The 22,413-nt window shown below is 61.7% G+C and overlaps 1 long non-coding RNA gene across 1 annotated transcript; it reads right to left on the bottom strand.

The window, feature by feature from the left end:
• Positions 1 to 6,537: 6,537 nt before the first annotated feature.
• LOC113604902 (uncharacterized) lies at positions 6,538 to 22,021 on the bottom strand. Its single transcript, XR_003426924.2, has 3 exons — positions 21,713 to 22,021; positions 20,653 to 20,725; positions 6,538 to 8,072 (listed from the first exon to the last, which is right to left on the bottom strand). It is a non-coding gene; the product is annotated as an uncharacterized LOC113604902 (long non-coding RNA).
• Positions 22,022 to 22,413: the final 392 nt, after the last annotated feature.

The raw sequence follows: 22,413 nt of genomic DNA, 5'->3' as shown, positions 1-22,413 counted from the left end.
CGAAGAAGCATCACGATGACAGGGACAGGGGCAGGGACAGGGGCACCACCTCCCAGACGGGATAGCCACTGCGCGAGGGCTGACCCCAGCTTGGCCAGGGACCAGGCGTGGTGGGCACCCTGGGGACAGATGTGGAGCCCGCAGACCAGCCCCTCCCTTCTGTAAGACCCACTTTGTTACAGACTGTCAGTCCTCAGTTCCTGTGACTTCCTTCCGATGGTCTTGGTAGCTGCCACGGTTCTCATTCAAGAATCTCACACCCGATTCCGAAAACAAAATAATAAACACGCACCAAAAGCTTTGCAGAAGCGTTATACTTAACCAAGTGGTTTCCCTTTATAGATTTCTTAAAACTTTTCAGGGGGGCGCCTGGGTGGCTCTGTCCGTTGGGCGTCCAACTTCGGCTCAAGTCATGATCTCGTGGTCCGTGAGTTCGAGCCCCACGTCGGGCTCTGTGCTGACGGCTCAGAGCCTGGAGCCTGTTTCAGATTCTGTGTCTCCCTTTCTCTCTGACCCTTCCCCGTTCATGCTGTCTCTCCCTGTCTCAAAAATAAATAAAAAGGGATCTCTTTTTTTAAGTTCTTTTGTAATTAAAAAAAAAAAAAGCTAACCGAATGTAAATACTGGTCATTTTTGTTGGTTCAGAGAGAATTTTTCTGAACGAGTCACAATGATTTTCCCAGAGAAGGTGCCTCATGGGATGCGGGGACCAGAGCCCGGCAGTGCTGATGCTTAGTCCTTGATGAGGTTGCCACATGCCTGGCCCACATTACTGTCCACGGCTGCTAGTGACTGGTCTGCACCTCCAAGGACTGCTAGAGAAGGCTATGGCGGGAAGCCAAGAGCCTTGGGAAGGTGCTCTTTTCTTTATTTAAAAAAAATTTTTAATGTTTATTTATTTTTAAGAGGGCGAGACAGAGTGTGAGCAGGGGAGGGGCAGAGACAGAGGGAGACACGGAATCCGAAGCAGGCTCCGGGCTCCGAGCTGTCAGCACAGAGCCCGACGCGGGGCTCGAACCCACGAACCACGAGATCGTGACCTGAGCTGAAGTCGGACGCGCAACCGACTGAGGCGCCCAGGTGCCCCGGAAGGTGCTCTTTTCATAAAGACCATATTTGCTCTCCTGGCAGAAAATTCAGGAACTGCATAAAGAAGAAAATACAAATTACCCATGACCCAAACCCCACATAACCATAAGTCCTGAGTCTCGCGGCCCCCAAGTCCTGTGGGGTGAGAGTGTCATTAATGACACATCATAATAAACGGGGTCACGCTCAGATGTGCAGTTTGCCTCTTCCGGGGCATGCGCCCAGCTCACGACGGCGCCCCTGTTCGGGAGCCTTTGCTCCTCGCCAGGGACAGGAGTCTCGAGGACACGCGCCTGGCCGCGGCCCCTGCTGGCTGGACGGTGCAGGGCAAGCCTGCCCCACGCGGGGCCTCGTCACATTCTCTCTCGGCAGCTCCTACTGGGAGCCCGGTGACGGCGGCATCCCTCCTGTCTCACACCCGCAGGGCCTCGGAGAAGCCAGGTCCCAGGGAGACAGGGACACGCGGACAGAAGGGAGACAGACGTGAGATGACACACACAGGACCTTCCCGTCGCCTCCCCGGTCTGGCCGCCTGCGTTTGCCGTCCCCGCCCATCTATGCCTCCGTCAGCTGCGCGGGCTCTCGAGAGACTCTCCGCAGCCGGGAGAGGGTCGCGTGCGCCCCGGGAGCGCCCCGCACGGCAGGGACGCCTAACCGTTGCTGCCGAGAACGTCCACACTCGGCCGCCCCCGTGGCTCCCCGTGTGGAGCCCACGCGCCTCCAGCGACCCCGGCGTCCGTCTTCCCGGGGAACTCTCTCCGGGTGGCGATCGATCGAAGAGCCTGTGCTCAGAGCGTTTCACTCCACGGCCAACGGCCACTCCGCCAAAGGATGCGGGGCCAGCCAGGAAGGTTTAGGCGCTGGAACATTCCCTCTGGCTCTTCAGCGTTGGGGGGCCTATCAGTTGTCCGCCCAGTCAGAAGCTTTCAGGGAACTTTGAGGCGCTACCGCTGTGAGCCAGGCCCCGTCCTAGACCCAGAAAGTCAGAGATGACGGTGCTGCCTGGCCCCAGGGAGCAGGGCTAGCGGGAGGCTTGGGGGGGGGGGGGGCGATGGGGGGGCTTGTGGTGGAAGGTCTGGGGTGGGGCTGGGGCGAGAGGCTGGGGACCGGGGGAGGGGGCTCGACCCGCCAGTTGAACCCTGGACCCCCCTGCCTGGCAGGCCCACTGAAGGCGTCAGCAGGGCCCCTGCCCTCTCAGTCACGGGTCACCCGCATGCTGGGCAAGCAACGGCCGGCACCCCACAGCCCCGCACTGACCTTGAGAGTGTTTCCCTCCCAAGTCGACTGAGGGAGGTCTCACCCCCACCCTTCATGTCCTGGCCCAGCACCCTCAGCCTTCAGCCCCAGGTCAAGTGCGGGCTTCTTAGGGCTCCCCGCGAGACACCCCGGGAATCCCGAAGGGATGATCCCTTTTGCACTGTGTCAGTATTTCCAATAAACAGCCCTTTTGTCTGAGGGCTCTAAAGGGTATGGTTAACATCATTTCCTTCACTTTTCTAGAAATGTCGTGTTTACAAGGCTATTTTGGCAACAGCACGATGCAGGCTGACTGGGACCCAAACCTGCCACACTGCTTCTGGACTTTTGATTAGAACTGCCACAGAACACAGCCAGGCCACCGGCCGTGTTGACCCGACACCATCTCTCGGGGGCTTTGATGAGACACGTGGACATGTCCTGGAGGGAAAGGAGCCCGTAAACTCCGGTGCTGCTGAACCCATTCTACACCTGGGTCTGGCTACCTCTGTCCAGCACCAGGGAGGGTTACATGCTCTTCAGCTGATGCTTCACCTCTTCCAGGAAGCCCTCCTTGCCTTCTCTCTCCACCCTTTGTCAATGGCGTTGAACCACTCTTTCTCTGAGCTACCATTATACCTTTTAAATGTTTGTGTTATTTTGTTTAACATAATCTGTTTATATACCCCCTTCTCACACAAAATTATCATGCCCTTGAGGCCGGGAACCAAATCTGACTTCTCCTTGCAAACCCCACCCCTCGCCGCCAGAAGGGCGCATGGCACCCAGGAGGAGGTCCTTTGGTTGGACTGGACTTGATGAGGTTGACACCTCCTGGGTTCACACCTCCATGTGACCCCTTTGCCTCGTCTTTGGACTCCACCTGGTGACTTTTCTACTAAATAGAACAGAGAAAAACCAATTGGCTGTCGTTTCTGAGACGAGGTCACAAAAGACCATGACGCTGGTCTTTCTCACCAGCTCCCTGTGGCCGTGGGAGTCCTGGCCCTGGGGACGCCAGCCGCTGTCTTGTGAGCAGAGAGGCTTCCACCTCTGAGGACTGAGGACCCCGGGTGGCAGCCGGCCGGCCCCAGAAGCCTGCCCAGAGCCGTGTGACAGAGCCCAGACCAGGGTCACCCCGCAGCCAGGCTGACGTCCTGCCTGTGACCCACACGGACCCCAAGAGGGAACCCGCTGGGCCACAGAAACTGGAGACACTACATGCTTTTCCTTTCAAGCCACTAAGTTTTGAACGAATTTATTATACAGCCGTGGTGATGGAGGAAGGGTCCCCCTGTTAGTTCCACGCCTGATGTGAGGATGTTCGATTGACCAGGGCAGACACAGGGCAAGAGGGGGCCGTTCAAGGCCGCTGAACTCCCACGGCTCTCGAGACTCTGGGACGTGAAACATCGCTGACCTCCAAGCGGCAGTGTCTCAGGACAAATAAAACCAGGCCCTGATCACCTGCAGTCCGTTCAGCGTCATGACGAGGAGGATACGCGCTCAAATCCAAGTCCCGCGGGTCAGGACGCCGTGACGGAGTGTGACTTTCCCTCAGAGGCGTCTGCAAAGTCCAGACCTCAGCTCGCAGTAAGAACAGCTCCAGTCAACATTTGAGGAATATTAACTACTAACCACTGGTTCTCTGTTAGCAGCCGGGGACAGAAAGACAGAGAGACGCCACCCTGTCTACTCGAGGGACATGAGGACAGAGGCCCAAACGGCCCGAGACCCAGAACGATCAGTAACCCCAGTTCCGCTGCCTTCCATGTTCAGCAAATGACGCGCGTAAGAGGTCGTAGGGACAAAACTAGTAACACCGAAATAGACTTCTGCGTGCGATGGTGTTTGTCAACTTGGAGGGTGAGGGACCCGAGCCGTGGTATTAGCTACCTGACCCTCTGAGGACAGCTGGGGAGGGGTCTCGTTCTCCCGGTGCTGCCCTCAGAGGTGACGAGGGCCACGGAGACTGTGTGTCTGAGTAGGAGCGGAGTTTCAGAAGGGACCTGGCTTCAGGAATTTCGGGGTCAGAAGGGACAGCGGCAGCCGTCTAGGCGGGCTCTCCCCTGCGACTTTGTGTGTGGGCGCGTCCCCGGAGAGCCGGCCTGCAGGCCCCTGGACTCTGGCTGTGTGGCCGGGGAGCCCGGAGGACAGGCCGCCTGAATCGGCCTCCCGTTTCCCTCCTTCCTGCCTCTCGCCCTCCAGCCTGTCCGGGGGGCGGGGGGGGGGGGCGGGGGGGGCACGTCCAGACTCCATACACTTTCCTCCCGCATGTGACTACTGCAAACCGCAGAGGGGGCTGGGGAAGGGCGGACTCTGGGTCTGACGGCGGCTGGGCCCGGCAGCTCTCGCAGAGGCTGGGACCCCCACGCCCACCCCGCCCGCTCCGTCTGGGTTCTCGTGTCCCCAGCACTCCTGCACTGCGTGTGGCACCTAAGAGGACTTCTGATGGTCTTGGCAGGACTGGCCGCGAGAAAGCGCCCTTGTCCCTCACGTCCACGTGAGAACTCAGGGCCGGTCTGTGCCCGGATCAAAGCCTGGGGGACGGGGCCCAGGGGATTAAAGGACCACACCTTTCCCATAATGGGGGGGGGCATTACTCACCAGGCAGGACCCAGCGCGATGCAGTTAGCAAACCTCCACTGGTGGGGATTTTGAGCACATCCGCGACACCTGGCCGAGGGCAGGGAGGAGGGTGTGCACAGGGTCCGGGGGGGGGGTCCCGGGGGCCACTTCTGTGACTTCGGGAGCAAACACCCGGTGAAGCTGCCCTCTCCTCGTGTCTCAGGCCTCCTCTCTCCGAGAAGAGCGTGGGGGTCGGGGAGAGACTGCTTCTTCCCGAGGGCGTGACTGGAGACCGGGCAAGACAGTCCTGCCAGCGGTGGCCTTGGCCCAATCGTCCCTCTGCAGTGCGGGAGAGCGGACGGCAGTTTCCCAGGACGGCGTCTCTGGGCATGAGACTCATCCCCTGCGGCTTCCTTCCTCCCGACTGCACGGTCAATAACCGCGGTGACAGTGGCCTTCCAGTATCCTCCCATCTCCTTCCTATTTCTGAGTAGCTTGTGAGCACGACAGTCCGGAGCTGACATCAAAGAGGGGCTGCCCCTGTGGCACCCCGCCGCCGGGCCACCCCCTCACCTGCCCGATGGTGCCAGAGAACGTCCAGGCCCCCACGGCCCCAGCAGCGTGGCTGGAACAGGAGACACACAAACGTCACCTGTACCCTAAGGTGGGGCACGGGGGCGATGACAATGATCGGCCAGGACCCTGGGGACCCGAGACCCGGGCCCAGACAGTGACCGGGGCCTTCAATCTCTGCCCTGAGCTTCTCTGTCCTGCCCCATGAAAGCAGGTCGTTAGGGTCCCAGTGTGGCAGGGAAGAGACCATGCGTATTCCTCTCCTCTCCTCCTCAAAACCCCCTGCAGCCATAAAGCAACTGCTACAGAAGTATAAATCCACAAGAGAAGGGGAGGGAGGAGAGGGACGGGGGGATTTCCAGAAGATGCTCTCCTGCCTGACAGAGGGGGGAAGGGACACTGAGCCCGGGTGGAGGGGGGGCCCTGGAGGCAGCAGCGGGGAGGCGTCGGGAGGCAGGGGCAGAGCCCTCCACCTGCTGTGCTCCGGGACTGAGCTGTCCCCATGACCCTGCTGGGGAGCACGGACAGGTCCTGCCCTCGCCGAGGTCTTATCTATATAACCCAGAGCAAGGACAGCATCGAGGCACTGATCTGAGTGGGGTTCCAAGAGACGACGAGGCGGGGACAGGGGGACAGGGGTTCAGGGCAGGGGGCCCGGCCCCCCCGGACAGCGTCTCCGTGTTTATTCCAGATGAGTGGTCAAGGAAACCCTGCCGGTGAAGGGGACATTTAGGCGGAGGTCGGCGGCAGGAAGAAGCCAGGGAGGAAGGAGAGTTCCAGAACAGGAACAAGAAGCGACGACCCGAGGACACGCAGCAGGAACGTGTTGGGTGTGCTCCAGGGGCCGCCGTCACCTTTGCTCGAGGAATAAATCGCTTCACAGAAGGTGAGTTTGTCTACGAGAGCCAAGGGTGAGGCCGGGCCAGACAGCTTTGTCAACCAGGGGCCGAATGTCACAGCAAAGGGAGAGGAGAAGGGGGATCCGACGGCCCCGTGATGTCCTGAGAAGACCCCTCTGGCTGTTGCCCGAGGATGGGGCGGCCCGGAACATCTCCAGCCACCACTCGGGAAAAGTATTTATTGAAAGGTCAGGCTAAGTGACTGGGACAGCAGAAGGAGGTCAAGGAGCCAGCAGTTTGGAGGACGGTCGTGGGGGGTTACGGGACAGCGGCTTAGACTGGCGGGTGTTCTGGAAGGGGGGGAGGGGGCGGTGCAGGCAGGTGTCTCGGAAAACACGGCGTTCTGGCTCTGGAAGCGGATGGACGGGGTGCCGTTTGCGGAGATGGAGAACAGGCAGCTGGAGGGGGAGAAAAGTTCCGTCCTGGGCACGTGGCCTGTGGCACGCCTGCTGGAGCCCACGTGGATGCCAGGTAGCTGGCGGGGAGTCCGGCAGGGAGATCGGGCCGGAGCCACCGGAGGACAAGCTTGCCGGGAGAGGACGGGGCTCAGGGGCAGCAGTGTCCACGGCTGGGCAGAGGAGAAACCCACAGTGAGGGTTAGGGGTCCCAGCGGGGAGGCAGAAAAGGACCAGCCGGGGAGAAAGAAGGCCGCCGGGGAGCATCCGCCCCGGGAAGGACACAGCGCCCAGGACACCAGCTTTCCAGAAGGCGTCGGATGGAAACGACAAGGGCTCCTACGTTACGTGCCTCACAACCCAAGCCGGAAGAGGCCACGGTCCTCACTGTGACAGATGCCCTCTGCACCCGGCAGTGCTGCCCCCGGGGAACCCGCCGGGGAAGCGGGAGAGGGAGTGTGTTTCACGCTCCTGGGGTCCCTGTGGAGGGACGTGTCCTGAGCACACGCTCCGCCTTCTCCCGGACTCCCAGGGGTGTTTGCCAGCAACGATGAAGCAGCCGAACTGGGCTCAGCTCTTCCCTTCTCCTCGTGGGCCCCAACCGGGCTGCCCCGACTCCGTGAGGCCCACGCGCACCCTCAGTGGGGCGGGGAAGCCGCCCGATCGGTGGTCTTCCCGGAAGCCCCCTTGACAAATACACCTAATGCCGAATCCTCCCATTTGGCTGCTACCAGTGATAAAGGTGCCGTTTGCCTCCAAAATTATTTTCTTACTTGTTATTTTGGTGTGTTTAGAATCTAGTCAGGGGAGAAATGCACTATTTATTGGGAGCCCCCTCAAAATGCCAATAGAAATAAAAGGACCACCATGTAAGGACATATCCGACCATAAGTGTATATCGGATGAACTAATAATGTACAAAGCTTCTCATTAGAGTTGTCTTGACCAAGAATTGGAAGTGAAGTGACTCCACATCAATTTCAGAGAAGCTGGAAACAATGTGTCACATCCGTACCACCAACCGTAGGAAGCCTTTAAAAATAAATAGCTGTGCGAAGTAATTTGACGGGATTTCCGCAAATTATTTTTCAAAGAGAAAACAAGAGGCCAAAACTATGTACTAATGCTGCTTTGCATAAATAACTCAGGCAAATATGTTGTTTGTGAACATGCGTTACACGGGAGGAAAGCAGGGGAGACAAATCGGGTCCTCGGCCGCCGCTCACCGCCGGGGGAGCACACACGGATCTCCCCACTTGCTCTGTTCTGTGACGGATGGAGAGTCAGAAGTCATCATTCAGGGCGGGCGAATCTAGTAACGGGGACAGACGTATATTTAAAGACACGAAAGTAAACACCAAGAGAAACAAGCAAATAAAAACGGGGCGATGATAACGAGTAGAAGGGAGAGAGGGAAGATATTTTTAAAATACGCCGTCATCATTTCCGCGCTGACAGCAGGAGCCAGCGCGCTCCCTCGAAGGAACAGAGGACAAGCGCTTTCTGCTGAGATGCATTGAAGACCAGCTCGGAGGAAAGGCCTCAAAAAATACCAGAAACGCAACTGGACGGTAAAACATCTGGTCACTCAGTAAACGGACAAAGGTCTCGAACAGACGGTCTTCCCGGGAGGAGCCACAAACGTCAAGCGAGCAGAAGAGACGCCCTCGGCCACCGGCCAGCGACGCCTCGCCTGGCTCCTCGGGGCTCGAACCGGCAGTCGAGGGCCAGCGCGTGCCGGGGAGAGATCGGAACACACAAGCCTGCGGCCGCTTTTGGAAAACCGCCCGGTGGCTCTTCGGACGGTGACACGCGGGCTTCCCAAACGCCCCAGCAAGTGCGCACGTGGTACGGTGAGCCCTCCTTTAGGATCAGGAGGAGTGGAGTGTGTTGCACGGGACGTGAGTGCAGCGGGCCCCGCTGATGGAGCCTGGCGGGCCCCAGACCCTCCCCCGCAGAGCCCTGCCCCCAGGGAGGCTCACCCAGGACACCGGCTGCTTAGCAAGCTGGTTTCAGCTGCGTGTTGAACGTAACTTTCTAAAACTAAAGTGGAGGGCACCTGGGTGGCTCAGTCGGTTAAGCATCCGACTTCAGCTCAGGGCATGATCTCACGGTTCATGGGTTCAAGCCCCGCGTCGGGCTCTGTGCTGACAGCTCGGAGCCTGGAGCCCGCTTCGGATTCTGTGTCTCCCTCTCTCTCTCTGCCCCTCCCGCGCTCACGCTCTGTCTCACTCTCTCTCTCAAAAAATAAATAAACATTAAAAAAAATTTTTTAACTAAAGTGGTGCTGCCTCACAACTCACCTGCTGCCAGCCTCGCAGAAGCGACACGTGCCTTCAGAAACAGTGCAGGGGGCCCTGGGTTCACTGGGAGGGACACAGGGGGCCCGTCCACCCCCGAGCCTCCGCATCTGTAGACCACCGGGTCTCTGGGCTCCTTTCCCTCAGGAAACTTGTGTTTCACCCCTGGAGGCCACATCCTGCATGGGGGACACTCATGTGTCCTCCAGTGACAACTTTCTGGGTACCCTTAGATCCTGAGGCATGAGGACACTCCAGAAGGTGCCCGGATGTCGGGGCCGGCCAGGTCCGAGGGGCGAGCCACACACGGCTGTCACCTGCCCTCAGACACGCTGGGGCGCGGAAGGAGACTCACAGGGCGGCCCGGAGACATCTTCCAGTATCCGAGCCGCCATCGTAGAAAAGAGGGAAAATCATTTGTGTGTGGGGCCCCGAGGCGTGGAATTAGAAATCTGGGTGGGAAATGCATGAAAGCCTGCCTGGGAATCAGCAGAAGCAGCCCTTGCTGGCGTGAAAGCTGCTGGATCAGGGCCGCCCTCGGGGGGGGGGGGGGGGGGGCGGCAGGCCGGCACCCCACAGTGGCTGGTCAGGGGGGAGACGGCCAGTCCGGGGCACGCGGGCTGTGGGAGCCAGGGCTGAGGCCACCATCGCCGCCGCCCCGGGCCCGTTTGCCGTCTTTCCTCTTTCAGCCCAACCCCCTCCCCGCAGCCTCGATTCACTACGCTGGGAGCGTGTCTAGACGCCCTCTGCAAAGACCAGCGACGTGTCTCCGTGGCTCCTTAGAAGTCGTGCTGGAGGCCCCAGAGGAGCTGGGCTGAGCCGCGCCCTCAGGATTCCCGGGTTCCTAAAGGGTGTGTGGCCCCCACGTCTTCCTCAGCATGGGACTGATGCCCCGATCTGCCCTCAGCCTCAGTGAAGCCCCTTGGGGGAGCCAACCGGACTTCAAACCAGGGGTGCTGGACGAACACCTTGGGGTCCCCTGAGGCCCAGGTCCCCCCCCCTCCCGGAAGCCCTCTGTTTCAGTCCCGAATCCCCACACGTCACTCGCTGTGCACCTGCGGGCCAGGTCCTGGGCCTCTCTGTGCCCACGCCCCCCTGTGCGGGGCACCGGGGGACAGGCTGCGTCCGCTGCCCTGGTGGGCGCCTGTCAAGCGCGGGGCTGGAAGCGGGGCCGCCGATCTCGGGTTTTTCCTCCTAGCCGCGCTGCCTGCCGACGGCAACACCCACGCTCCGCGGAGACTGCCACATCCTGGCCCCCTCTCCCTCGTTGCCATGGCAAGACGAGAGCAGAGAGCCAGGCTCGCACACACGGTGTGCCGCTCTCCCTCCCCCGGGGCTCCCTGCCAGCTCCAGGCAGGGGGCTGTTAACACGGGGGGGCCACGGGCCCGGCCGCCCCCTCCCCCTCACCACAGCCCGGCCCCACCCCACGCCCCCCCCCCAGCCCCCGCGGAGCCCGTGGGAAGCCCGGCCTGCAGACCCCCGGTGGGCTCACTGCCGATCGTCCCCTTTGTCTGTGTGAGTCTCTCCCAGAAAAGGTCCCGGCCGATCTAAGGTCGGCCTGAGCCTCGGTGACGCAAGTCAGGTCACCTCTAAGGATGGCACCGGGGGCCGGGAACACCTGAGCGTCCAGCGTGGAGACGAGGGGCTGAGACCCATCCAGGCACAGGGCATGTCGGGCGGGCACTCGGTCGAATCGCTCACACACGTGCGCTCACAAAACCCAGATGACGAGCCGAGAATAAGAGGACGTATCGTTCCCACTGTATGGATAAGTAAACTGAGGCTCTGACAAGCAAGAGACAAGCCTGTGGTCAGAGAGGCTTCCATCCGGCCCAACGCCATCGGTCCAGGAACGCAACCCCAAAACTGCCTCCCGCCTCAAGCTCAAGCTCTGGCTTACAGCTCTGCTTCCCAGCCTCCAGGCCTCCATCGATGGGCTGGGCTGAACGCTGGTCCCCGAAGACAGCAGGTCCAAGGCCCAGAGTCCACGGAGGCGGCCTCATAAGGAGAAAGGGCCTCTGCAGGTGCGAGTAAGGACCTTGGCCTGGGGAGGTCGTCCTGGCTCATCAGGGCGGGCCCCAAATCCACTCACAGTGCCCTTCGAAAAGAGAAGCAGAGGGATTCAGCACCAGAGGAAGCCACGTGAGGACGAGGCAGAGACAGGACGGACGGGGCCACGAGCCAAGGAGACCTGGAGCTCTGGGAGCTCCCTGGGGCGCTGGGAGGAGCGTGGTGTTGCCGACAGCTGGATTTGGGACTTCTGGCCTCTGGAGCTCTGAGAGAATAAGTTTCTGGCGTTTTCAGCGCCCCCACCCCCGTTTGTGTTGTCACAGCCCCCCCCCCCCACCTCCCACACAGTGTAGGAATAAAGGTGCAGACTCTGCGGGGGAGGAGATCTCCCCACGGGACTCTTCTCGCCCCCGTGTGCCCGGTGGACCCGAAGACAGGGATTCCCTTCTCCAGTGTAGACGTTCCTCTGGGCTCCAGACACATGTACCCCCAAACCCACTTAACATTCCCGGTTAGGTGTCCCCATCTCAAGTCCGACACGTCCGAACGGGGTCCTCGTTCCCCAACACGCCTTCCCCGGTTTTCTCATTTGCCAGCGGGGCGGGGGCACGTCTTCTGCTTTCTTCACACCCGGCAGCCGTCCTAGGGACCAGTGATGGTGACCCCGCCTCCGTGGCCCATGCCTGCCTCCCCATCCCCGGCCTGGTCCAGCCGCAGCCATGCAGAGCATCCCGGCGGCTGCTGGAGAGCAGGCCCAGAGGCGGGCAAGGGTCGACAGACTCCTGCTCCGGCCCAAGTTGTGGGGGCAGAGCATGAGGCCCCAAAGGGACAGGACCGTCCGGCCGGCTGCTCCGGGAAGGCAGGGAACACATCAGCCCGAGACCTCAGAGCGAGTGGCTCTCAGGGACCAGACCATCCACCAGCTGGGCTCCCCGACGGCACCCGTACGACATCTGGCAAACGGCATCTTCCCAGTAAAATCTGCTGACTGTGGGAGTGGGGAGGCCCTCAAGGTGGGCTGGGCTCCAGCTATGAGCCACCATTTTCGCCACCGATCCCGAGGTCCCGGAATCTGGATGACTCCTCCTGGGACCACCGGCACGGCCGGCCGCCAGTCTTCCCTGGGGGTCTTTACTTCCTCGCACCTGAACTGGGTGGTTCGGGGGTGACCGGGTGGGCCTGCTGACCAATGTCCACACGTGCCTTCCCCGTGGCCCCGGCGCCCCCAGCGTGCAGCTGGTTCTCACGGACACGTGGCCCCCCCGGGGGAGCACCCGGCCCGGGCGTCACCTCCCTCTCTGAGTGGCCCAGGCACCCGGGTGCAAGGCAAGAGGCCACAGGCCCCACCCCTGGAAGAGTGTCCAAGAACCGTCCCCTGGCCTCTCAACAGCTGTCGTCAGGAACCCAGGCAGAGGTGGGGTGGACACCTGCGTTCGTGCGGCCGTAGCAAAACAGCACACAGGCCGCTTCAACAGACATCTATTTTCTGGTTCTGGATGCTGGACGTCCAGGACCAGGGGGTCCACAGGCCTGGTTTCTCCTGCGGCCCCTCCCCTCGGCTTGCAGATGGCCGCCCTCACCTAGTCCTCCCCGGTGCACGCGTGTGTCCTAACCGACTCTTCCCACGGGAGCATCGTCGCATCAATTGGGGCCCACCCGGAAGACCTCACTTGACCCTAATTAGCTCTTTAAAGACCCCATCTCCACATCCGGAGGTACGTGGCTTCAGGACTCCGAAATAGGAGTTTTGTTGATGGGGACAAGATTCAGCCCTTCACGGTGCCTGACATGCGCCTCCGGGACTGAGACGAGGCCCTGGTCCTCTCCAGTTGCCCCTCTGTTTTCGGGAGGGTGGGCACCGATCCCAGGGTGTCTGTCCTCTGACGCCGATGGAGAGGACAGGGCCTGGAAGAGGCACAAACAGGCCAGGAGTCAGAGTCTCCGCCCGATTGCGGAGCCACCGTAAAAGGAAACCACGCCCTCCTTCCAAGTATAAGCCGAGCCTGGTGCAGGCTCTCGCCAGCAGCCTGCCCTGTGGGGTCAGAAACCCTGCTCTGCCCGAGCTTTCAGGGTCCCGGTTCCAGTGCAGGTTCTGGGCAGGAACCTCACATCCCTCACTCAGCTCTTCGCTCCCCAACGACATGCAGAGGGCAGGTGCAACAGCATCCGCTGTGCACGGACAACCTCAGGGTGGAGTACAGAAGCGGGCCCCGCGTCGCCGTAACCGTCAGAGAAGCGGCCGTGCCCAGGTCCTGTCTCCCAGAGCCAGCACCCTGCTTCCTTTGACTGCTTGTCAGTTACTTGTCCCGTTTCCATAAAAAGACAGACCACAAGTCAGCAGGACGCCCCAGAAAACCTTGGCCTGTGTGTGCGGGATTTTTTTAAATACGCATCCCCATAATCTTAAAATGCAGGCTCCTTCTAACAGACATAAAAGCAGCCTGATCTCCTCTTTTTTAGATCTGCGAGCACATGGCAGAGCCGCATGCCCACATCTGAGACCGGGAACTCTGGGCAGCTGGTCCCCGCAGTGTGCGGGCTGGCAGGGCTGGACGGGAGACAGATGTGTGCCAGGCCCAGCGTGGGACGCCTGTCAAACTGTCCTCGGAGCTCAGACTCACAGAGAGGCGAATTCTGCTCTGTGGCAGGGGAGCGACACACGGCGTCCCTCCTACGTCCTGCCCGAGGGAGTGCAGCTCCGGGCAAGGCCTCAGTGCTCAGCACCCTGCTGTCCTCCCGCTAAGGGTGGGACGTCGCCCCGCTTTGCTGACAGCAGCCCTGTTCCTTAAGATCACCACCATTTGATGGAGTCTGTTAAAGCTTGCCAAAATTAGAGGTCACTCTTAAAACTTTAGCTTCAAGCTCTAAAACTGTCTGCTAAATTTAGACATACTTCTGATGAGCACCTTAATTCTGTCGGAGAACAATATCGGCTTCAGCGGGAAGAAGGAGCAGAGAGCTGGTGCGCCCGCACAGGGAGCGTTCCGGGCGGAGCTCACAGCACCCAGAGCGAGCCTCACCTGCACCCCTTGCACTGGGGCACCTGCCTGGTGTTAGAGGAACTCGCCATCCAGTAACTTGGAGACGATATTTCAGACTTGCTGAAAGGAAATCTGGATAGTTCTGCTTGAGGTGGAGGGGGAGACATTTTCTTGGCTTGGGGGAGGGGGTTGCAGACCACGGTGCCTGCCTAGTGGCAGGGATGGGGACTGGGGGCAGGCTGGCCTGTGGAGTCAGCTCAGCACCACATCCCCCACCACCCACAGCATGCCTGGAAGGAGCCTTCACACCAGCCAGGCCCAGCAGAGGTGAGGAAGGGGGAGAGGCCCCGGCGGAGGTGAGGAGTGGGGAGAGGCCCCAGAGGAGGTGAGGAGTGGGGAAGGCCCTGGCAGAGGTGAGAAGTGGAGAGAGGCCCCGGAGGAGGTGAGGAGGGGGGAGAGGCCCCGGAGGAGGTGAGGAGGGGGGAGAGGCCCCGGCGGAGGTGAGGAGTGGGGAGAGGCCCCGGAGGAGGTGAGGAGCGGGGAGAGGCCCCGGAGGAGGTGAGGAGGGGGGAGAGGCCCCGGCGGAGGTGAGGAGGGGGGAGAGGCCCCGGCAGAGGTGAGGAGTGGGGAGAGGCCCCAGAGGAGGTGAGGAGTGGGGAAGGCCCTGGCAGAGGTGAGGAGCGGGGAGAGGCCCCGGAGGAGGTGAGGAGGGGGGAGAGGCCCCGGCGGAGGTGAGGAGGGGGGAGAGGCCCCGGCGGAGGTGAGGAGGGGGGAGAGGCCCCGGCAGAGGTGAGGAGTGGGGAGAGGCCCCAGAGGAGGTGAGGAGTGGGGAAGGCCCTGGCAGAGGTGAGGAGCGGGGAGAGGCCCCGGAGGAGGTGAGGAGGGGGGAGAGGCCCCGGCGGAGGTGAGGAGGGGGGAGAGGCCCCGGCGGAGGTGAGGAGGGGGGAGAGGCCCCGGCAGAGGTGAGGAGTGGGGAGAGGCCCCAGAGGAGGTGAGGAGTGGGGAAGGCCCTGGCAGAGGTGAGGAGCGGGGAGAGGCCCCGGAGGAGGTGAGGAGGGGGGAGAGGCCCCGGCGGAGGTGAGGAGGGGGGAGAGGCCCCGGCGGAGGTGAGGAGCGGGGAGAGGCCCCGGAGGAGGTGAGGAGGGGGGAGAGGCCCCGGCGGAGGTGAGGAGGGGGGAGAGGCCCCGGCGGAGGTGAGGAGGGGGGAGAGGCCCCGGCGGAGGTGAGGAGGGGGGAGAGGCCCCGGCGGAGGTGAGGAGGGGGGAGAGGCCCCGGCGGAGGTGAGGAGGGGGGAGAGGCCCCGGCGGTCTCCCCAACGGAGGTGAGGAGCAAGGAGAGGCTCGGGGACAGGGAGGGGAGGTGGTCTGGCCAGCACTCTGAGGCAGGGGGCTTCGGGGCAGCCTGGGGACTGGGTTCGGCCCAGAGGGGGTCAGTGGGAAGCAAGATCTCAGTAAGCGTGTGAAGGTCAACATGCAGAAAATCGCAGAAGACAGGAAATGCATCCAAGTACACAACAAGGTCGGTATCGGGAGCTCGCTGAGGAGTAAACGCACATCCAGAAGAGCTGCTCAGCCCCACTCCTCCTCCGCTTCTCCGTCTTGAAATCAGGCAAACACTGAACGTTTCCTGTTCCTGCCACTGCTCAGCCAGCCTCACTCCTGCGGCAGCCCACCCCCATCCCCTCCAGCCGTGCTGCAGGGCCTGGGGCTGGGGTGCCTCCCTGCACGCCCTCTGCAGGGGTCACCTCTCTCCTTCTGTGCTGGGTGACCCACAGCCTCCCTCAGCCCCTAGCTCCAATGCCCGGGCTCAGGGATGCGGCCGTGCCCTCCACAACCTGCAGAGTCCCCTCCCCGCGCAGCCGCGTGTGACGCGTGATGCTGTCTGCTTCCCACACGGGCTCTTTGTATCCACCATCACACCTGCTGCACCAAAGCGATCCCTGGCCTGAGCCTGAGGCTCAGAGCGTGCTGTTGGCAAGAGGAAGGAAGGAGGGAGAGAGGGAGGGAGAGGAAGGGGAAGGGAAAGGAGGGACAGAGGGAGATGCAGGGAGGACAAAGGAAGGAGGGGGAAGGGAGGAGGGGGAAGGGAGGAGGGGGAAGAGAGGAGGGGAAAGAGGGGAGGGGAAGAAAGAGAGGGAGGAAGAAAGAGGGCGGAAGGAGAGAGGGAGCAGGAGGAGAGGAAGGAGGGAGAGGAGGGAGGAGAAAGAAGGGAGGAAGGAAGGAGGGAAGGGAAGGAGGGAGGCAGAGGGGGAAGGAAGGAGGGAGGGGGAAGGGAAGGAGGAAGAGAGGGAGGAGGGAGGGTGGAGGAAAGAGAGAGAGAAGGGAGGGAGGAGGGAAGAGGGAAGGAGAGAGAGAAGGAGGAGGGGGGAAGGGAGGGAGGGGCAGGGAGGAGGAGGTGACACACCGTGGACAAGGGGGAAGGGGTCCCATCGCCGCCAGAGATGTTCCTTAAGGACCGACAATTCAGGGGCACCCTGGGACCGTCCAGCTCCCCGCCACCAAGCGTGCTTGTTGGAAATGCAGACTCCCAGGCCCCACCCAAGCCTGCATTTGCACAGGACGCCCAGGGATTCGAATGCACTTAAGTGGTGAGCTGCACAAAGCCAGGTCAAGGTCTGGGTCCGGGCGAGGCACCATGCCAGCTTAAGTGAGGAGAAACTCGAGTTGCTCAGGTGCCCAGCAGAGGGAGAACCCCAGGCTGCCGTCTCCCCGTTCGGTGGGAGAAACTCGGGGGACACACCTGGAGCCCCGTCAAATAGAAGACGAGTCAGACACTATGTGCCTCAAGGCAAGTGACAGGAGACCGTTCAGTCCCATCAGGGGGAAGCTCCAGCAGTCAGGGCCTGTCCTGGGGAGAGGAAGCGCCTGTAGGGCGGCTTAGCCTGTCACAGGAGGTATGAGCCATGAGGCAGGACACAGAACAGGGTGGTCTTCTCTTTCAGTCACATGGCAGGGACTGGGGAGACCGGTCATTTCCCCTAATCACAAATCGGGGATCGGGGAGGAACCGGTCATTTCCTCCAATCACAAAGCAGGGACCGGGGAGGGACCGGTCACTTCCTCTAATCACACGGCAGGGATTGGGGAGGGACTGGTCATTTCCTCCAATCACAAAGCAGGGACCGGGGAGGGACCGGTCACTTCCTCCAATCACAAAGTGGGGACTGGGTTGGGACTACATCGCAGAATAAGAAGGAAGTTCAGGGGAGGCAGTTTGGAGCATGGACTAACGCCGGTGTTAGAGGGACAGGGTAGGGCAAGAGCGGGGCACAGGCTTGAGGCAGAAACAGGGGGTTAAGAAGTGGTCAGGACTGGAGAGGATGTGAGCCCAGCGTGGGAGAAGGCGGGGCTCCTGCAGGACAGTGGGGTGCAGGGCTGGGCCAGCAAGCGGACAGAGGACTTCTGGATCCAGCTCAGTGGATGCTTCCCGGGACGGGATGCAGACGGGGGCGGGTTTGGGGTGAAGCCAAGACGAGCCTGGGTTGGCTGGTGGTTGCCGGCTGGTTTTGAGGCATCTGAGTCTTTTAGGCAGAGAGGCCCAGGGGCTGCTGGAAAGGCAGGTCAGGAGCCCCACGGGGAAGTCGGATCTGCTCTGCAGGGAAGTCAGGTGCAGGCACGGAATGCGGCCTTTGTGAGGCTGTGGCTGCAGCCAGGGTTGGAGCCGAGACCCCCCCCCCCCGACCCCCGGGACAGTGCCTGGGGCATGCGAGGCCAAGCCCGAAAAGGGGGGGGGAGCAGAGAGACAAAGGAGGTCAGGCAGGGAGGGAGGTGTTAACTAGGTAAAAGTGGTCACCGGAAGCCAAAGAAGAGCTTTCCCCACAAAGACAGAGGGGACACTGGCACCTGACACTACAGAGGTCACTTAAGACGACCTGTCCAGCGACTTCTGAGGCTCCCTCCAGCCTGGCTGTCATCCCCGTACCGCTGGCACCCGTGCCCCTTCTTGCCCTCTGTCTGGCACCTCACAGCCCGGAGGTCTGACCCCAGGGCACACGCTCTCAGGAGTCGTTACTGAGCCAACAGGTGGCATTGCGGCCCCCCAACAGCCAGGGACCCGCAGCGAGGCTCACGGCCCCAGACCCGGGCTGGCAGGCCCCTCAGCCCCAGCCGTGCACAGACCCGGCTGTGTGGGGAGTCTGAGGCCAGGGTGCAGCTCCCCCGGGGGCCCGGCAGGTGGAAACTCCCCAGAGCAGACTTCATGTCGAGGCGGAGGCAGGTGCGGGCACCGCACAAGACCTGCAGGGCCTCCAAGGAGCCAGGGAGCATGTGCTTCGTGTACGTGTGCCCGCGTGGACGGGTGTGTGTATGGACGGGTGTGCCGTCACATGTGCACATGCATGTGTGCGTGCGTGCGTGGCTGCATATGTGTGTACACGCCTGTGTGCATGCATGCATGTGCACGCACACACACACACACCATAGCTCTGTGTGCCCCCCGCCCCCGGGGACAGGGGCATCCCACCCCCACACAGCTCCTCAACAGCCTGGGAGAACTTTCCGGTTGCCCTGCCTGCCTTCCCTTGGCACAGCGCCCGTGAGCGCTCACACGCCGGGACTTGCGGCCCTTTCCTGGCTGAGTGCTGCTCTCCTGTCATCTGGTCAAAGAAGCTGACAAGCACGGGCAGGTCGCCAACTTGGCCTCAACTCCACTCGGAGGCTGGACTGGCAGATAAATTGGTCCTGGCGGGGGGAGGAGGAGGGGGGGAGCAAGAGGGGGGCCCAGAGGGAAGAATTCAAATTCATTTTTCTGCTAAACCAAACTCCAGCTCTCCAAGGCTCACAGCTGTAGCTGGGAAGGCTGACAGGGCGCCAGGCGGGGAGCGGGCAGATGGTACAGGAGGGGAGTGTGTGCCCAACAGGAGGGGCGGGGACCCCAGCAGAATGGGGACGACGAAGTGGGAATCTGGAGGAATGCTCTGGCCCTCCGACCTCGGCGCGTCTCTGGAGGCATTCTGGTCCATTCTGGCTCATTCCAGTTCTGCAAGAGCCAGAGGCAGAGGCAGATCCCGCCCAGAATCCCCGGCCACCTCGTGAGAGAGGACTGGTCCAGGGCGGCAGGCGTCCCAGGCCTGCAGCCCTTGAGAGCTCGCTGGCTGGCGCTGGTGTGGCCCTTTCTAACCTGGGGAAGGAACTCGGACAGCCAGAAGGAACGGGACTTCAGAACTCCTTCTCTGCCGATCGTCTTACAGGCGAAACTGGGGCTTCAGGCTGGATGTCAACGGTGGCTCCCTCGGCACTGAGGCTCCGGGGTCGTAAAGTGCACCTGGCCCGCGTTCCACGAGGCGAGTGTGGCCGTTCCCTGCTCGTTCTGTGGCTATTCGTCTAAGTCCCAATATGGCAAACAAAAGCCTTGTAGAAACTGCTGGATCCCGGTACGGGGGTGGGGGGGGGGTGGACATCATGTGATGGTCGCCGGCCGCGGTCCCGGGGCGCCCTGTGATGTTCCTGTTTGTGGCTGTGCCACAGGCACGTGGACGCACGGGGCTGGCGGAGCACATTGTCCAAAGACAGGTGTGGGGGTGCCCCGCAGAAGAGGTCCACTCGGGGCAGCAGCCGCTGTGCCCCAGGGTGGCGCAGCCCGGCACGCGGCGTCCTCGCCAGGCCCCAGCCGACACCCTGCCGGCTTCCAGGCCTGCTCCCCACACCCTGCTCCCCACACCCTGCTCCTGTTTGCAGCCCCTTTCGTCTCAGCCCAGGAACCTTGTTGCCGGGGGGGCTCAGAGCAAGTTGACATCCAGTTGGGGCGTCAACACAGACACTCCACCAGCAAGAACAACATACAAAGGGATGTGAAAACCCCACGTGTGTGTGTTGTGTGTGTGCGTGTGTACGGAGGAGGTAACATTCATGCGCGTGCACATGTTCGTGTTGGCGCAAAGGATATTGAGAAGACACTCCCGGCGTGAGAATATTCACTGATGACAGGTGTGTTTAGGGGGCAGAGAATCCCAAGAGCTTCCAGAACCCGGCGATTCCTGGCTCTAACCCCAAACAGACACCGAGAATCCCCCAGGGGAAAGAGGGAGTCTGTACCCCTGTGTAGCTACCAACACAGGTGAAGTTACCTGCCTTGGTTTGCAACCAACACTGTCTATTGTGCAATCCCAGTCCCATGTCTTCTGGGCAGGACATTCTGGGGGGAGGAGGCAGGCCTCCAGCCGTTAGCGGCTTTTTGGACACACCCAGTTCTCATAAACAGCAATGTCGTGAGTAAAACCTAGTGAATAAACACGCAGCACTGGACTCCCTGTAATCCCACCCCGTCACGCAGATTTAAGGGGGCCCAGGGTTCACCGGAAGGCATTTCCAGTTTGCTTGAGCAAAACCACTTGAAAACAAGCATGACAACATGGCAAGCCAGAACCGCCTCACAGCACCTGCTTCCTCCAGCAGCACAGCCCCCACCCCCGGAGAAATGGCCACGTCCCCGAGGCACCAACAACCACAGGTCACGCCGCCGCTGGAAGCAGGGTGGGTGTGAGCGAAACGCTCCTGCTGACGAGCGCACGAAGATGTGTGCGTCCTGGGGAGGGTCGTCAAGGCGGCACCGGCCCCACCCCACCCCACCCCAGACCTCCCCAAAGTGGCCCCAGGCGCTCACCTTTGGCCTCCTCTTGACGTTAGAGGCGTCTAGGATATCTGGGCCCTGAGTCCTTTACTCCCAGCATCTCCTTCTAGAAATGAATGTCCCAGGTAGGAAAGGTGTTAGGAGCATAGGTAGTGTCGTGGGTAGAACTACGTCCCCACAGCCATGCAGAAGTCCCACCCCCAGGACCATCCCCACAGGAGGGAGAATGCCGCGTGAAGACACAGATGCGTGGGGGAGACGGCCGTGGGAGGACACAGGCAGAGACACAGTGACGCTGTCACCAGCCCGGGACGGCCCGGGCCACCAGCGGCTGGAAGAGGCAGGGAGGCGCGTTCCCCCAGGGTGAGGGACCCTGGCCGGCCACACCTGGAGGAAGCAGGACCCTGACCAGGTAGCACATGAAAACACAGCGTCTGCAGGTGGGGGCCTCCGCTGCAGACGGGGAAGGCAGGAGCGGCATTACGGGTCCCTTTGGGACACACGTGATACCAGATACAGCCCACATGCTGAAAGGGGCCTTGGACACAACAGACCCAGCAGCTGACCTCTGTCTCGGGGGACGTCCCCTCCAGCAGAGATTCATCAACACCCACTACACACAGGAGGGGCCGCGGCCACGAGGGAGCCCGTCTCCACCCTCCGTGACGACGAGCGGGGCATCCGACGTCACAAGGCCGCAGACATCACGGAAGCTCCCTCCCCTCCGTGCCGGGAGCCGGCCTCCGAGCCCCTCTAGGGTTTTGGCCCCACACAACTCCTCCAGGGTGAGGGTCCATCCAGGACGGGGAGGGGTATCTGAAGGCAGGACTGCCGTGTTGGGGTAGCCCCGACGGGCGCGGCCAGGGCTCAGCCGAAGTCCCAGGCCCCACACCCAGGCAGCGAGGCCTCGAGCACAGCGGGCCCCGCCTGGCCCCGGGCTCGTGCTGCCCCAGCGGCACCTTCCGACCCTCACGGGAAGGCTCTGAACTACGTGAATTGCTTCTGACGTTATAGAACAGCCTGCACCACTGTTTATCTGTGTATCATGTTTTTAGGTGTATCATGTGTTTGTTTATCTGTGTATCATGTTTACCTGTGTATCATGACCATGGTCTTCCCCGAGGGCTCTGAGGTTCCGGGTCCAGCTCGGGAAGTGGGCAAATCACGTGGGCAGGGGAAGAGGCTGGCCAGCAGCTGTCCGGCCCCTTCAGTTGGGGTCAGGCCAGAAGTCACGGGCAGAGGAGGGCGGGTGGAAGGCCGTCCCCGCCCCCGGGCTTGTGCCAAGCAGACAACCAGGTCTGGGAGACGTGGCCTCTGTCCTGGAACAACGGACCTTCTCTGCCCCTTTACCTCTCGTCGTCACGTAAAATGCGACGCGATGCCCCAGTTTGGAGACGTCAGAAACCCAGTTAGGTGGCCAACCACTGTCCACGTGGGGAGTGAGCCTCCACGGAAACCGGGCCCTTCAGGTGGCCCACACACAACGGGTGAGTCCCGCACGCGGGTCACGGGAGGCCCACAGCGGCAAAGCAAATGCTTGTGTGGACAAGTCTGTCCCCGGGCTCTCAGACCCGGCACATCCATCAGGGCAACTTCCAGAGGCCCCGCCAGGTAGACCGCTGGGGCTCTGCCCAGGGACCCTGAGCCAGGGGTCCTGGGAAGTACCTGGTCCTCAGGGCTGAGCACATTCCCCTCCTGGCTGAAAGCCCTCACCAGGGGCAGACTTGCATTCCACCCCAGGGCCCAGGCCCCAGTCCCGGCGGGGGGGACTCAGGTGCAGTAGGGGGCCCATCC

The sequence above is a fragment of the Acinonyx jubatus genome, chromosome A3, assembly GCF_027475565.1.
Source record: "Acinonyx jubatus isolate Ajub_Pintada_27869175 chromosome A3, VMU_Ajub_asm_v1.0, whole genome shotgun sequence".
Taxonomy (NCBI): domain Eukaryota; kingdom Metazoa; phylum Chordata; class Mammalia; order Carnivora; family Felidae; genus Acinonyx; species Acinonyx jubatus.
This window is presented reverse-complemented; position numbering and strand designations above follow the sequence as displayed.